The sequence below is a fragment of the Heptranchias perlo genome, chromosome 22 (assembly GCF_035084215.1).
Source record: "Heptranchias perlo isolate sHepPer1 chromosome 22, sHepPer1.hap1, whole genome shotgun sequence".
Taxonomy (NCBI): domain Eukaryota; kingdom Metazoa; phylum Chordata; class Chondrichthyes; order Hexanchiformes; family Hexanchidae; genus Heptranchias; species Heptranchias perlo.
The window spans coordinates 37,681,135-37,696,326 of record NC_090346.1 but is presented as its reverse complement, the minus strand read 5'-3'; the positions used below and the strand labels follow the sequence as shown (position 1 = coordinate 37,696,326).

General features: G+C 42.5%; 1 pseudogene; it reads left to right on the top strand.

The window, feature by feature from the left end:
* The window catches only part of LOC137340546 (heterogeneous nuclear ribonucleoprotein A3 pseudogene), a 33,127-nt pseudogene extending 18,251 nt beyond the window's left edge, over positions 1 to 14,876 (top strand).
* The last annotated feature ends 316 nt before the right edge of the window (positions 14,877 to 15,192 follow it).

Here is a 15,192-nt window from a genome sequence, read left to right as displayed (position 1 = left end):
CCCCTTGTTATAGAACCCTCAACGAAGGGAAAAAGCTCCTTAGTATCCATCCTATCTGTGCCCCTCATAATTTTGTACACCTCAATCATGTCCCCCCTCAGCCTCCTCTGCTCCAAGGAAAACAAACCCAATCTTCCCAGTCTCTCTTCATAGCTGAAGCGCTTCAGCCCTGGTAACATCCTGGTGAATCTCCTCTGCACCCTCTCCAAAGCGATCACATCCTTCCTGTAGTGTGGCGACCAGAACTGCACACAGTACTCCAGCTGTGGCCTAACCAGTGTTTTATACAGCTCCATCATAACCTCCTTGCTCTTATATTCTATGCCTCGGCTAATAAAGGCAAGTATCCCATATGCCTTCTTTACCACCTTATCTACCTGCTCCGCCGCCTTCAGGGATCTGTGAACTTGCACACCAAGATCCCTCTGACCCTCTGTCTTGCCTAGGGTCCTCCCATTCATTGCTGTACTTAAAGTAGGTAAGTCACCCAGTCTGGATGGGATGCATCCTAGGTTGCTGAGGGAAGTAAGAGTGGAAATTGTGGAGGTACTGGCCATAATCTTCCAAACATCCATAGATGGCGCCAGAGGACTGGAGAATTGCAAATGTTACACCCTTGTTCAAAAAACGGTGTAAGGATAAACCCAGCAACTATAGGCCAGTCAGTTTAACCTCAGTGGTGGGGAAACTTTTAGAAACGATAATCCGGGACAGAATTAACAGTCACTTGGACAAGTGTGGATTGATTAGGGAAAGTCAGGACGGATTTGTTAAAGGCAAATCATGTTGAACTAACCTGATAGAGCTTTTTGATGAGGTAAGAGAGAGGGTAGATGGGAGCAAAGCAGTTGATGTGGTGTATATGGACTTTCAAAAGGCGTTTGATAAAATGCTGCATGGTAGGCTTATCATCAAGATTGTGGCCCATGGAATAAAGGGGGCAGTAGCAACATGGATCAGAATTGGCTAAGTGACAGGAAACAGAGTGTAGTGGTGAACGGTTGTTTTTCAGACTGGAGGGAGGTGTTCAGTGGTGCTCCCCAAGGGTCGGTGCTGGGACCACTGCTTTTCTTGATATATATTAATGACTTGGACTTGGGTGTACAGGGCACAATTTCAAAATTAGCAGATGACACAAAACTTGGAAAGGTAGAAAACAGTGAGGAGGATAGTGATAGACTTCAAGAGGATATAGACAGGCTGGTGGCATGGGTGGACAGGTGGCAGATGAAATTTAACGCAGAAAAATGCAAAGTGATACATTTCAGTAGGAAGAACGAGGAGAGGCATTATAAACTAGAGGGCACAACTCTAAAAGGGCTACAGGAACATAGAGATCTGGGGATATAAGTGCACAAAACGTTGAAGGTGGCAGGGCAGGTTGAGAAAGCGGTTAAAAAAGCATACGGGATCCTGGGCTTTATAAATAGAGGCATAGAGTACAAAAGTATGGAAGTCATGACAAACCTTTATAAAACACTGGTTCCGCCACAACTGGAGTATTGAGTCCCGTTCTGGGCACCGCACTTTAGGAAAGATGTGAAGGCCTTAGGGATGGTGCAGAAGAGATTTACTAGAATGATTCCAGGGATGAGGGACTTTAGTTACGTGGAGACTGGAGAAGCTGGGGTTGTTCTCCTTGGAGCAGAGAAGGTTGAGAGGAGATTTGATAAAGGTGTTCAAAATCATGAAGGGTCTAGTCAGAGTAGATAGAAAGAAACTGTCCCCATTGGCGGAAGGGTCAAGAACCAGAGGACATAGATTTGAGGTGATTGGCAAAAGAACCAAAGGTGACATGAGGAAAAACTATTTTACACAGCGAGTGGTTGGGATCTAGAATGCACTACCTGAGGGGGTGGTGGAGGCAGATTCAATCATGGCTTTCAGAAGGGAACTGGATAAGTACCTGAAAGGAAAAAAATTGCAGGGCCATGGAGATAGGGCAGGGGAGTGGGACTAGCTGAATCGCTCTTGCATAGAGCTGGCGCGGACTCAATGGGCTGAATGGCCTCCTTCCGTCCTGTAACCTTTCTATGATTCTATGACTACGGAATCTCAGCATGGTTTCTGGAAAAGAAGGCCCTGTCTAGCCAACTCAGTTGAATCTTTTGAGGAAATTGCAAAGTTGGTGCATTTTGGAAGCCCAGCTCATACTGTGGTGGGAATTTGAGGAACTGGACAGTTGAAAATGTTAAAATGAAGTGGGTGAAATACCCACTCCGTTCCTACTTAGCTGCAATTTTAAAATGCCTGAATTTTGAGGTGTATGATGTGCCCACCTGAGTCAAGCGGAAGCCTCATACATTAATGTAAACCAGGGTCCTATTACGTCAATAGGACCTCGACCAAATCTCTGCCCGGAAGTAAGCTGGGTATCCGCAGCATCAGCTCTGACAGCTGAAACCTGGTCTCAGCCGACTGAAGTGGCCTTTCCAGGTAAGTTTTAAACTTTCCTTTGTAGGGCCAAAGGAGCAGGCTCTTCTGGGCCCCACAGGAAAGTGCAGATCTACCCTGCCCAGACTCCCTTTACGAAGCGCTAACTGCCACAAAACCCCTGTCTCCATCCCCCCCCCCCCCCCACTCCTCCCACATACTTACCTTGGGCCTAGCAGGCAGCCTCTGTGCTGTCTGACTTTACACTGCTTCCCACAGACTGTCCAGTCGATTTGGTCGGGAAGACGGCCAGTGGTGTGTTAGTGAGGCATGGCCGTTAAAATCAGCAGGACCCCCTGTTGCAACTCTCGCCGCTGAGGAATTAAAATTTCCACCTATATACCTATACTTTCAAAAAGCCTTTTAAATTGCTGCAGAAAAGGCTGTGAATCAAAGTTTGGATTCGTGGGCAGATTTTGGGTTGGATAACAAACTGGCTGCATTCATGTAGACAGAAAATAGTTGTTAACGGTAGTGGTTCTGTGTGGAGACCAATCACTAATGTAGTCCCACAGGGATCAGTGTTCGGGCCATTGCTCTTCACCACCTTTATTAACAATCTGGATGAAACTAGCTGCAGGTTCACAGATGACACGAAAGACATGTGCGGCTATAAGGACTTTAGATGTAAAAAATTAATTGGATCTAGATACAATGGGGGAATGGGCCCATATCTGGCAAATCTCTTTTAATATAGATAAATGTAGCATGATACACTTAGGTAGGGGCAACTCCAAGCATGTATGTACCATGTATGGTTGCATGCTGCTGAACAAACTAGGTCAGATGCTAGGAGGTACTTCATTTCACACAGTCCTGTGGAATAAGTTGGAAAAAATGCAGAAAAGGTTTACAAGGTATCAGAATTAAGAGGATGCAACTATCAGGAAAAATTGAGAAGGCTGGGGCTCTTTCCCTGGAAAAGAGGCTGAGAGAAGACCTGATAGAGGTCTTTAAAATTATGATGGGGCACAATAGAGTGGACATGGAGAAACTGTCTCCACTTGTGGATGAGTCCAGAACAAGGTGGCATAAATATAAGGTAGCCACTAACAGATCAAATAAAGAATTTTGGAGGAATTTATTTACAGAGAGTAGTAAGAATATGGGACTCACTGCCACATGGAGTGGTTGAAGCAACTAGGATTGATGCATTTAAGAGGAGGCATGGTGCATACATGATGGAGAAGGGAATAGAGAGATACGAGGGCAGTGTGGGAAGAGATAATTAGAGTGGGAAGCTCGAGTGAAGTGTAAACATTGGCATAGACTAATTGGGCTGAATGGCCTGTTTCTGTGCTGTAGATTCTATGTAATGTAATTCTATGTAAAAGTTGCCGGCATGTGCAGTGAGTATGGATTCACAAGCATTCTGTAGGGAGCTGAATGAGTTCCTGACAGTGGCTAACATATCTACATATAGAAAGTAGCTGAATCATCAAGGGTTGTCACACCCAGTCACAGTGGTTTCCTGAAGCTTGCTTGATCACCTTCAGGGATCAGAAAGGGTTTTTCAGTTTTTTCCTTAAATTGACCTAAGGTATTGTACTCTTTTTTTGCCTCTCCCACATGGCCACTTGTGGTGGGGGGGAAATGGGAGTGATAGTGCGCAGAAGTTACACCACAACAGTATAGGACAGGCTCAATCGACCAGCTGGTTTTTACTGGTCCTTTTTCGTCGGTTCATGTTTCTTCTCAAATTGCATAGGATGCTACAAAATGTATTTTTATCCTTGATCAAAACTAAATATATGAAAAATAGATTTACAAAGTTTGCATTGTCGCAGATGTAGCATCTGCTGCAGTGCTGAGCAATGTGGTGGCTCTGCGGTCAAGTTTTTAAGAACAGGGTATTTCCAAGAACTGGAGATGGAGCATGCAAAATCCTGCAGTGACAAAGCTCTAAAAAGAGGAGTATGGTTGGTTATACTGTATTCTTCCCTCCTGCTCTTCCTGTAATAGAGAGATGAAGGTATTGTTCATGCCTCCAATGTGGTCTGTAGATAAACCTGCTGTGTGATATATAGGAAGGAACCATAGGTATAGATTGTGTATTATGTTTATAGATTATTTCTAAAGACTTCTTCAGCATAATATCACTAAAATCTGGCACCTTATTTTCAAGTATAGATATTAAACATTTTACTGTGGCATTTTTATAATCTTTAATGTATTATTTAAAACCATATTGTTCTGTGCCAGATTACATTGGCTAATATTCAAAAGCATGGTAACCTTTATAATGATTAGTCCCATTACAATGATTATCAGATTCTGCAGTTCTGCAAACTGTCTGTATATAGTCCCCTTCTCACTCCGTATAAAAAAGATGAGGGCCATCATCTTTTACATGGGTAGGAGTCCCATTGTTTCTGTGCCTCAGTCCATTGCCATGGCCTGTCTTCCCTCTTGCCACCCATTTTAAATTGTATTGATGCTAATGAGAATCCTCAACGTCCCTTAGTATTTTGCAATTTTATTTATACTTAACCAGTTTTTTTTCACTTTACGGTACCCAGATGGTGCTAGCTAGCATATTGGTTTTGCAGTTCATTAACTTCAACATTTCTCTTTAGAAATTCATTCACTAAACAACGAGGTTCTGGCTCCCTGAAATGGCTTTCTGGATCCTGCCACTTTCTTCAATTTACCAGTGGTAGAGTCAGATGTTCGTCAATGATTAGGATCAATGGGCACAGGAAGCTACATAAAAGTCTGCGCAGTGTCCTCAAAATACTGTAACACTAGAAATTCCACAGTATGATTCCCACCCATCTGGTAAAATGTAGCAGGACTCAGGTACTGATGGAACAAGATTGCATTCAATAATATTTTTTGTACAGAATCTGAGTACAGTGTGCTCAGATATGGTCTGTACATAGATTTGTACATTATGTTCATCAGCTGCAAGGGCTACCCAAACCCAATCTTTTCAAATAAATTAAACACTTAAGAGACTTGCATAGATCTGTATTGGGAAAGCAGAAAAAAAAATAATCCTCTACCATTAAATAAACAATAAAACTAAATTACCAGGTCTTAGAAAATGAGAAATAATGTTTTCTATTTCAGAAGCCTAATCTTTTCTTACCCATAAATTCTGATGGAAGTCCATTTATTGAGAGCATTATGTAAATGAAAATGTCTTCCAAATTGTGGTGTAAGCAAAATACCACTCTTTTGGCATCTGTAATTAATCTATTTAGGTGAACACACTTGGTTAGGGAATACATTTCCTTCAAACATTATTAGTGTATCTGCAGTTACAATTGTTTACTATCAGCGCTTCAGTTTTAACACCAGCCCCTCTTCTGATAGCAGCAAAATTGAATTGTTTGGATGCTCTGACCTGTATTGACCAACCGTCATGGGTGCAATATAGCTGATGAAATACAAGCACAAGGAAATGGAGCATTCTGAGAAACATATCAGCACTAAGCGTAGAAGCTCCCCAGGCTTGCCCAATAAATAGCAGCATTTGTTTCTTCCTTTTGATGATAAGCTCCAGTCAGATACCCTCCTCTCCATCTTCAATCTCAATCAAATGGCAAAAATGTATAGAACCTGGCTGAGAAAGCAATCAAATCAAACAGGATTATTTTTTCTATTTGTTTAAATATACCCCTTCACAGTTACAATTAGCCACTGGGAGAGTTTCAAACCTTCCTAGTTAGTCAGTGGGCAATCAGTAACAGGAATCAATCAGTTTTCATCCACCTTTCTTTATTAGATTAGCCAGGGGGGTTTTGAAGCCTGATGACTCTTTCATGTGCATTTTCAAAAACAGCCCGACTGGCAAGGGAAAAATATTGGGACCGATTTTAACCTCCACATCCAACAAAAATGGGACATGCGGGGGATTAAAATAGTAGCAGCATCCTGCCCTCCAGCATGGCGCCACACCCACGAAGGTCAGTATTTTAACTCCTGGGTTTTGGGAAGTGTTTTAACACCTGCCCACTGTATTCAAAAGTCCAGGTCTGATGACATAATTCAGACCCCGACCGCATTTTAACGTTCAATCACACATTCGGCACTCGCCAGCAACTACAGACTGCAAGGAGCAACAGAACCAGAAAAAGGTACGCTAATTTTTAAGAAAAGGTTTCCTTGTGGGTCAGTAGGAGCAAGAGAGCTCCTCTGGGCCGCACAAGGAAACTTAGGGCCGCCCCTGCCCCAGGCTTCCCTTCCCCCCCCCACCTGTTATCGCCTCCAGAACTACCCCACCCCCTTTAGACTTACCTTTGTCTGGGGCCGTTCCCACGCGTCCTGATGGCGACTTCCTGCCATGCTCGGCTACTCCCGCCTGCCAGCACCATGTGATTAACTTCAGGATCAGGCGGGAGTTGGGCCTAACTCATTTAAATGAGGCTTGAGAGTTAAAATGGCGCAGGCTTCATGTCAGCCTGATGCTTGCCCCACCTTCTTCAAGCTTAGCTTCGCACCTAGTTAAAAATCAGGACATTATTTTTCTTTTTCCCTCCTTGTACTTTTGCCTAAAAATGATACATTTTTAACTATTTGTTCATGTCATATGGAGGACAGCTATATTATTTTCTTAATCATATGGATACTGACTGAATGTGTGATGTAGTTGGTTTCATCTTTTAAATTACACTGCTGTTTAGAGGTTAGGACCGCTAGAGGGTAAGTTGCTATGAATTTATTGATTTAAAAGGGCACTGTCATGTAACTGGTGAAGTCTTGCCAGACATTTTGTCAGGTTTACTTATTGGGGGTACAGTGGAATTTATTTTCTAGGAAAGAATTTCACAGCTCATGGGAATGCCTATTAAAGGCAATTTGAACTGGATTGTCCTGCCTTCGATATAAAAGCAGTCTCAGCTTCATTTTTTTCCCTCTGAGCACAAGCCATTGCCTCTGCCAGATGATGACATCCCATCACTGACTGAATGAAACTTGCTGAATTAGCATGCTGGTAAACCTTGCATATGCTGAGATTTGTGGCAATCTCATTGACCCCGACATTATAAGTGAAATAAAATCAGAAAATCATAGTGGCAAAAAGAAAGATGTGACTGGAGGAAACACGTATTATACCAACATGGCAGGAGTTAGAAAAATGACCGTCAACTCCTTACTGCATTTTGGAAACAGGGAAAGAGCTGTTTCAGAAACTTGAGAATTCACACATAATGATTAACTGAATATAATCATGATCTAAAAATACCATGGACCCTTTGAGAGAGGGGTGGAAGTATGGTGGGCAGGATTTCCACCTGCTATACCACTGACCTCATCCCACATCCTGGAGACAGGGTCATTTAAATTATTGAGGCAGGTATCCATACCTCTAGCAGCACAACAAAGGTTCCACCCAGCTGAGGCAAAAACTGAAGAAGCACCGTGCTGCTTCAAAAAGGGACACTTGAGACCTGAACTGGGGAAAACAGTGAGGAGGAAAGTGATAGACTTCAAGAGGACATAGACAGGCTGATGGAATGGGCGGAAATTTAACGCAGAGAAGTGCGAAGTGATACATTTTGGTAGGAAGAATGAGGAGAGGCAATATAAACTAAAGGGTACAATTCTAAAGTGGGTGCAGGAACAGAGAGACCTGGGGGTATATGTGCACAGGTCTTTGAAGGTGGGAGGGCAGGTTGAGAAAGCGGTTAAAAAAGCATACGGGATCCTGGGTTTTATAAATATAGGCATTGAGTACAAAAGCAAGGAGGTTATGATAAACCTTTAAAAAACACTAGTTTGGCCACAACTGGAGTATTGTGTCTAATTATGGGCACCGCACTTTTGGAAGGATGTGAAGGCCTTAGAGATGGTGCAGAAAAGATTTACTAGAATGGTTCCAGGGACGAAGGACTTCAGTTATGTGGATAGACTGGAGATGCTGGGGTTGTTCTCCTTGGAGCAGAGAAGGTTGAAAGGAGATTTGATAAAGGTGTTCAAAATCATGAAGGGTCTAGTCAGAGTAGATAGAAAGAAACTGTTCCCATTGACGGAAGGGTCAAGAACCAGAGGACATAGATTTAAGGTGATTGGCAAAAGAACCAAAGGTGACATGAGGAAAAACTATTTTACACAGCGAGTGGTTGGGATCTAGAATGCACTACCTGAGGGGGTGGTGGAGGCAGATTCACTCGTGGCTTTCAAAAGGGAATTGGATAAGTACTTGAAGGGAAAAAATTTGCAGGGCTAAGGGGAAAGGGCGGGGGAGTGGGACTAGCTGGATTGCTCTTGCAGAGAGCTGGCGTAGGCTTGACACGCCGAATGGCTTCCTTCTGTGCTGTAACCATTCTTTAATTCTCTGTCATTGCTGCATTTATATATTTTTTCAAGCCATAGTGTTACCTAAATTTTCTACTAAAAGTACAGCAGTAACCACCACAACTCACATTTATATAGGGCCTTTAATGCAATAAAATATCCCTTGAAGCTTTACTGGATGAATTCAAACAAGAAATAAGGTTTGGGAGAAGAGTAAGGAAATGTAACTGAAGATGTGGTTGAAGAAGTAGATTTTGAGGACCTCTGAAGATAGAAAGAGATATAGCAAGGGGCTATAGGAAGAAAATTCCAGAGTATAAAGACATGTTAACTGAAAGCTCTGTCATCAATAATAGCAAAATAATGGACCAGAGTCAGAAGAGCATAGAGTCTGATCTGGGACATAGGGCTGGAGGAGGTTGCATAGATAGGTAAGCACAAGGCAATGGGGGAGATCTGTAAAGCACGAGAATTTTGAAATCAATAAACTGGGGTCCAGTGAGCTAGTGGAGTCAGTGAAGATCACGTGATAGGTGAGTGGCACTTAGTAGAATATAGGGTGCGGCCAGTGGAGTTCGAGGTAAGTTGGAGTTTCTGTGTATGGAGCTCAGAAAGTTGGAGACTGTTACAGAAGTTGAAACTGGAAAAGATGATGTGGATGAAGTTTCAGTGAGAAGTATGTAAGATGGAAGTGGGTGATATTACAGAGATGGAAGTAGGTGATCTTGGTGATGGACCAGGTGTGGGGTTTGAAGTTCCACTCAGAGTCACACAGGTTGTGCATCATCCGGTTCAGCCTGAGTGAGCAGCCGGGTAAGGAGATGGAATTGGGAAGTAAAGTGAAATTTGACAGAAATCAAATTAAGTGGCATTTGATTGCCAATTTTTAAAACTAGAAAAAAATCCTGCCTCATCCATGACTTGATGTTGACAGGCAGCTCAGCTACACCTGTGGTTTCAAGGGTTGCTGCAGACAGGTAAGCTGCATGTCATGGCATACATATTGAATCTGGCCCCATGCTTATTGATAATGTTGGCAAAAGGCAGGCTGTAAATGAATACGGGGTGACCAAGGATAGATACTTGAAACACAGTAAAGGTGACCGTGTGGACATAGAAAGAAGAATCATTGCAGGACATGTGCTGGCTATATTGGGATGGGTAGAATAGAACTATGAATGGGAAGTGCCACAGAAATCAACCACCAAGCAGAGGAGGAGGAGGAGGATGGAGTGATTGATCGTATTGAAGGTCGCAGGGAGATTGAGGAGGATGAGTTGGACTTGGGCATTGTAGTTGCAGATCTGATTTTTGACCAGGATTGATCTCGGTGCTGTGGGCAGAAGTTAAATCAGACTGAAGGAATTCAAACATAGAATGGTGGACCCAGAGTTCAGTGTCAATGACACTTTGGAGGATTTTGCATCGGATTGTGAAGTTAGAAGTGGGTTGGTAGTTGGAGAAGACTGAAGGATTTTTAAGGAGTAGCATGATAACAGATTAAGAGGGAACAATGCCTGGGGAGAAGGAGCAGTCAAGAATCACGAATATTAAGCTGAGGAGAAGTTTCTGAGTGGTCAGGAGGCTGAGGAAGGAGAAGGTGGGTTTCATGGAGCAACTGAGTCAGAAAAGTGGAGAACATAGGGGAGAAACTGAAGAGTATTATAGGGTCAAGTATTGTAGGCCAAGAGGCCAAGCCAATAGTCTCAATTTTTGAGTCAAAGTCCATGATCTCCTCGCACTTAGAGTTAGTTCTTCTAATGGGATTTATAAATATTTTGTTTCTGGAAATGGCATAAACTTTGATGTTAAACTTGTTATAAAGGAAATCTTACTCCTGATTTTCAAAAGAAAGCTGCTTCTCCTTCTGGCTTTGAAACCCCAAAATTTCCCATACCACATTTCCTATATGTGAAGCAAACCGGTGATGCTTATTGAAACTTGTCTGAAAGCCCAGAGGCAATTTTTCATCGGCACTACTATGAGGGTTAATAAAACTTATTAAAATGTACATTAATTAAATTGTTTTATATTTTCTCTTATTGGTATTGCTAGAAATTGTGTACTGTCCATGCATCTGAGCTATTTGGGAATCTTGGGAAGGGGAATATGGGTGTAGCTAAGCTCTGGTGTTCTCAAAAGGCCTTAGGGTCAAATGAACTCTAAAATCTCATGGTTATGCATATCGAATATATTCCTTCACATTGTTTAATGAAAAATAACTTACATTTTTATTATATATTTAAATATTAAATGCTATGTATATGATTAATTGAAATCAACATTATGAATACAATCAAAACCAACAAGGTTAATCAAATAATCAACAAAAATATATATATTTTTTACTATGGGACACTATGTGCTACAGGTCCTGTGATAGAAATGTCCAAGTTAATGCAGACTGGTAAGTCCTTAACAGACTCTATTAGAGTTCTAATCAAAGCTCTGTCAGATTGAGTCCCAGTCTCAAGTTACATTGGAATGTAATTGCTCTGTGGATACATTTTTCTACTTTCCTGGTGGAATATCATTGTGTGGAGCACTTCAAGGTGGGGAGTGGGGAGGGGGGGAAAGGAGGAAGAGGACAGTGGCATACCAGAGAACCCTATCTGCTGTCAGGCACGCTAAGAAATAGCATTGATAGTAGATTTAGAGGAATCTGTGGCCCAGATTGCACTACCCCTCTGGCTGAAGGAGGAAGTGCTTGTAAATTAAAAGGCAGATATGGGCATGAAGGGGAGGAAAAAAGAAAAGGACAATTACTTTCCTTTAGGTGCTGCAATCATTCTTTAGCTAAAGAGAAATACACTTTGCTTACAGGGGAATAGCAACTAATCCAACCAGAAAATCACTAGAATTATAAGGGAATTGGCAACAAACATGTGACCTTCCTTGCATTATACAGGAGCACCCTCAGGTGGCCATCGTCAGTTCTTTTTTTGTTTTCTTTTCATGTCAATTTTCTCCCCATCCATTCTCTTCTAAACATGTTGACTGCTTGTAGGGTTTTGATTATATGGCATCACTTTGTTTTCTGGTACCTCATCCAAGTGGCTATTATTATGTGAATTTTGACACTCTGGGAGGCTATTCAACTGCATCAGTGGAAGCCCAATCCTATCCTCATCCAGTGTCTACGTGTGCACACTTTCCATCTGGATTGAGTGTTAAGGAGCAGGAGCTTGACTTTTTCTTCTTCCCTAGCCCAAGGGCACAGAGACCAATAGCAGCCCCTTCTCCTGGCCAGAATCAGTTAACAGCACATGCTTAGGTTCTTTTCAGCAACAAGAGGAGCTTCAAGCATAATGGGGGCAATTTCAACCTAACTTGCTGGACGGGAAGCCTACAGGATCAGGTAGAATGCTGGTTATCATCCTGTCTAATATTACTCTCCATTGACTTCAAAGGAGGGCAAAATCGGACGGTTGTAAAACCAGCGATGCACCCAATTCGGTCAGTTTCCCGAAGGGCGGGTTAGGTTAAAATTGCCTACAATGAGTTGAAACTTATTCTCTTATAATAAAGAGGACATCAATAATCAAAAAAATAAATTTTCTTTAACCCTGACTTTCTTTCCTCAGAAGTTTTATATTAAATTATATTCTTAACAATTTTTTTAAAAATACAATTATTTGTATTTCAGGAATCCATCAGTGAACCAAGCTGGTTCAACTCCACAATTCTGCCAACACTCAGGTTCCCCCTCCATATTGGTGCCAATTTACAGGATCCCTCCCTTGCTGCCACACTCCAGGAATCTCCACCCCAGTTCTGCAAAAACCTAGGACCAAGCATCAGTACTACCAAAACCCAGCACTGCCTCCCACTGCACCTTACTCCCAAACCCTTCTCCAGTTTTGCTAAATACCAAGTAGCTGCACCCAGTTGAATACACCGTGTATACCGTCTTGCTGAGTAACCTCAGTTTAAAAATTATGAGGGATAAAACTTAATTAAATAAAGGAATATATACACAATAAATGCCACCCATTTATAGTTTTCACAGAATAATGAACAGAGTTGGGGAATTCGATCACCAAAGTACTGGTAAAAATCTTAGAAAACCAATTAATAAAGATGGAATTTGACTTACTCAGTCACTGTGAATCAGTGGTCCTGATGTTATGGTCTACATTGCATAATACTACTGTGTAAAATAGTGTATCCTCTGACTCACACTGAGCAACGCCACAGGACATCTGCATAGGTATCTCCTTCTCCCTCTCTCCTCTCTCCCACATTCATTCAAAATGTTTGTGCTTCACTCTGCAAATTACTTTTGAAATGGAGTGACCAGTAGAAAAATATGGCAGATATTCTGCAGCAGTAATATTTCACAAAGGAGAGATGAGTGACCAGTTAACCTTTTTTTTTTGCTGTTGGCTAGGACAGAGAAGCCATCTAGGAACTGAAAATATAATAGAGTAGTCAGCACGGATTTCAAAAGGGAAGGTCATGCTTGACCAACCTTATTGAATTCTTTGAAGAGGTAACAAAGAGTACACAAGGGTAATGTAGTAGATGTAATATATTTGGATTTTCAAAAGGCCTTCGATAAGGTACTGCATTGTATACTCATGATTAAAGTCAGAGCATGTGGTGTCAGGGGACAAGTAGCAGAATGGATAGCAAGCGGGCTACAAAACAGAAAACAGAGAGTAAAGGTTCAGGTAGCTACTCAGACTGGCAAAAGGTAAGAAGTGTTCTACAGGGATTGGTGCTGAGACCACTGTTCACAATTTACAATAACGATTTGGACTCAGGAATCTGAAGTACAACTTCAAAATTTACAGACGACACCAAATTGGGGGTATAGTTAATACTGAAGAAGAATGCGACAAAATTCAAGCCGACATTAATAAACTTGCAGAATGGGCATGTAATTGACAAATGAATTTCAATATAGATAAGTTGAGGTGGTGCATTTTGGTAGGACAAATAAGGAGGCCAATGCTGCTTGGATAATAACAGTCTAAATGGGGTAGAGGAGCTAAGGGATCTAGGGATACAGATACACAAATCACTAAAAGTAGCGAAGCAGGCCAATAAGGCCATAAAAAATGCAAACCAAGCATTGGGGTTCATTTCTAGAGGGATAGAATTGAAAAGCAGAGAAGTTATGTTAAACTTGTATAGAACCTTGGTTTGACCACACTAACCATATTATTAAAAGAATATAGAGGCACTTGAGAAGGTGCAAAAAAGATTCACAAGGATGATACCAGAACTGAAAGGATATACTTATCAGGAAAGGCTGAACAGGTTGGGGCTCTTTTCTCTAGCAAAGAGAAGGCTGAGTGAGGGGTGACCGGATAGCCCGGCCTCATAAAGTAGATGGCCGTGTTGTAGAGCCTAAATGTGCAGTGTCGAGAGAGGACTCCACCAGACCTGGGGCACACTTAACTGTGAGGAAAATCTTCGTTGGTGGCATTAAAGAAGATACAGAGGAGCATCATCTCCGGGACTATTTTGAGAAATTTGGTAAAATTGAGGTCACTGAAGTGATGACTGATCGACAGAGTGGAAAGAAGAGGGGGTTCGCCTTCATTTGATGACCATGATGCTGTTGATAAGATTGTTGTTCAAAAGTACCACACAGTCAATGCACACAACTGCGAAGTGAGGAAGGCACTGTCCCGTGAAGAGATGCAGAATTCAGGCATGAACCAGAGAGGGCGAGGGAGTTCCAGCAACTTTGGCCGAGGCAACTTTAGTAACTCCGGAGGTAACTTTGGTGGCCGTGGTGGAGGAGGGAACTTCAGTAGCAGAGGAGGCTTTGGAGGCGGCTCGAGAGGTAGTGGAGGGGGCAGCTGCTATGGAGGATGCGGCGATGGATACAATGGATTTGGCAATGGTGGCAGTTACAGTGGGGGCAGTGGTTACAGCGGCAGTAGGGGTGGCCCTGGATACAGAGGCAGCCCTACCTACGGCAACCAGGGCAGCGATGGTTATGATGGCTACAACGGCGGATTTGGCGGTGGCAACTTTGGAGGTGGAGGTGGTGGCAACTACAACGACTTTGGGAACTATCCAAACCAGCAGTCCTCTAACTACGGGCCGATGAAGGGTGGTAGTGGAGGAGGCGGTGGCTATGGAGGAAGGAACTCGAGTGGCCCCTATGGAAGTAACTATGGCGGCTCTGGAGCAGGAGGAAGTGGTGGTGGTGGTTCCTTTAGTCGGAGATTCTAACTTTTTTTTTTAAAAGTCAGGAATACAGTACTTAGCAGGAGAGGATGAGCCAGGAGATTGTGACAGGGAGAGACAGCAGGTTACTACAATACAAATCTCAGCCAAGCACAGGGCACAACTGCTACTGGAAGAAAAATGACTTTTTTTAGTCAGAAAAGTCAGTGTTTGAATTCATGGACTTTAAAGGAAAAATTAAACCCACATGCATGGATATCTGCCTAAGGACTGTAATTGATATTTTGATAAACTGTTCAACAGGTTATTTTATAGTTGGTGACTTCCCCATCCCCCTCCAGAAGTGTAAAATGAACATTCCAGTGAGTT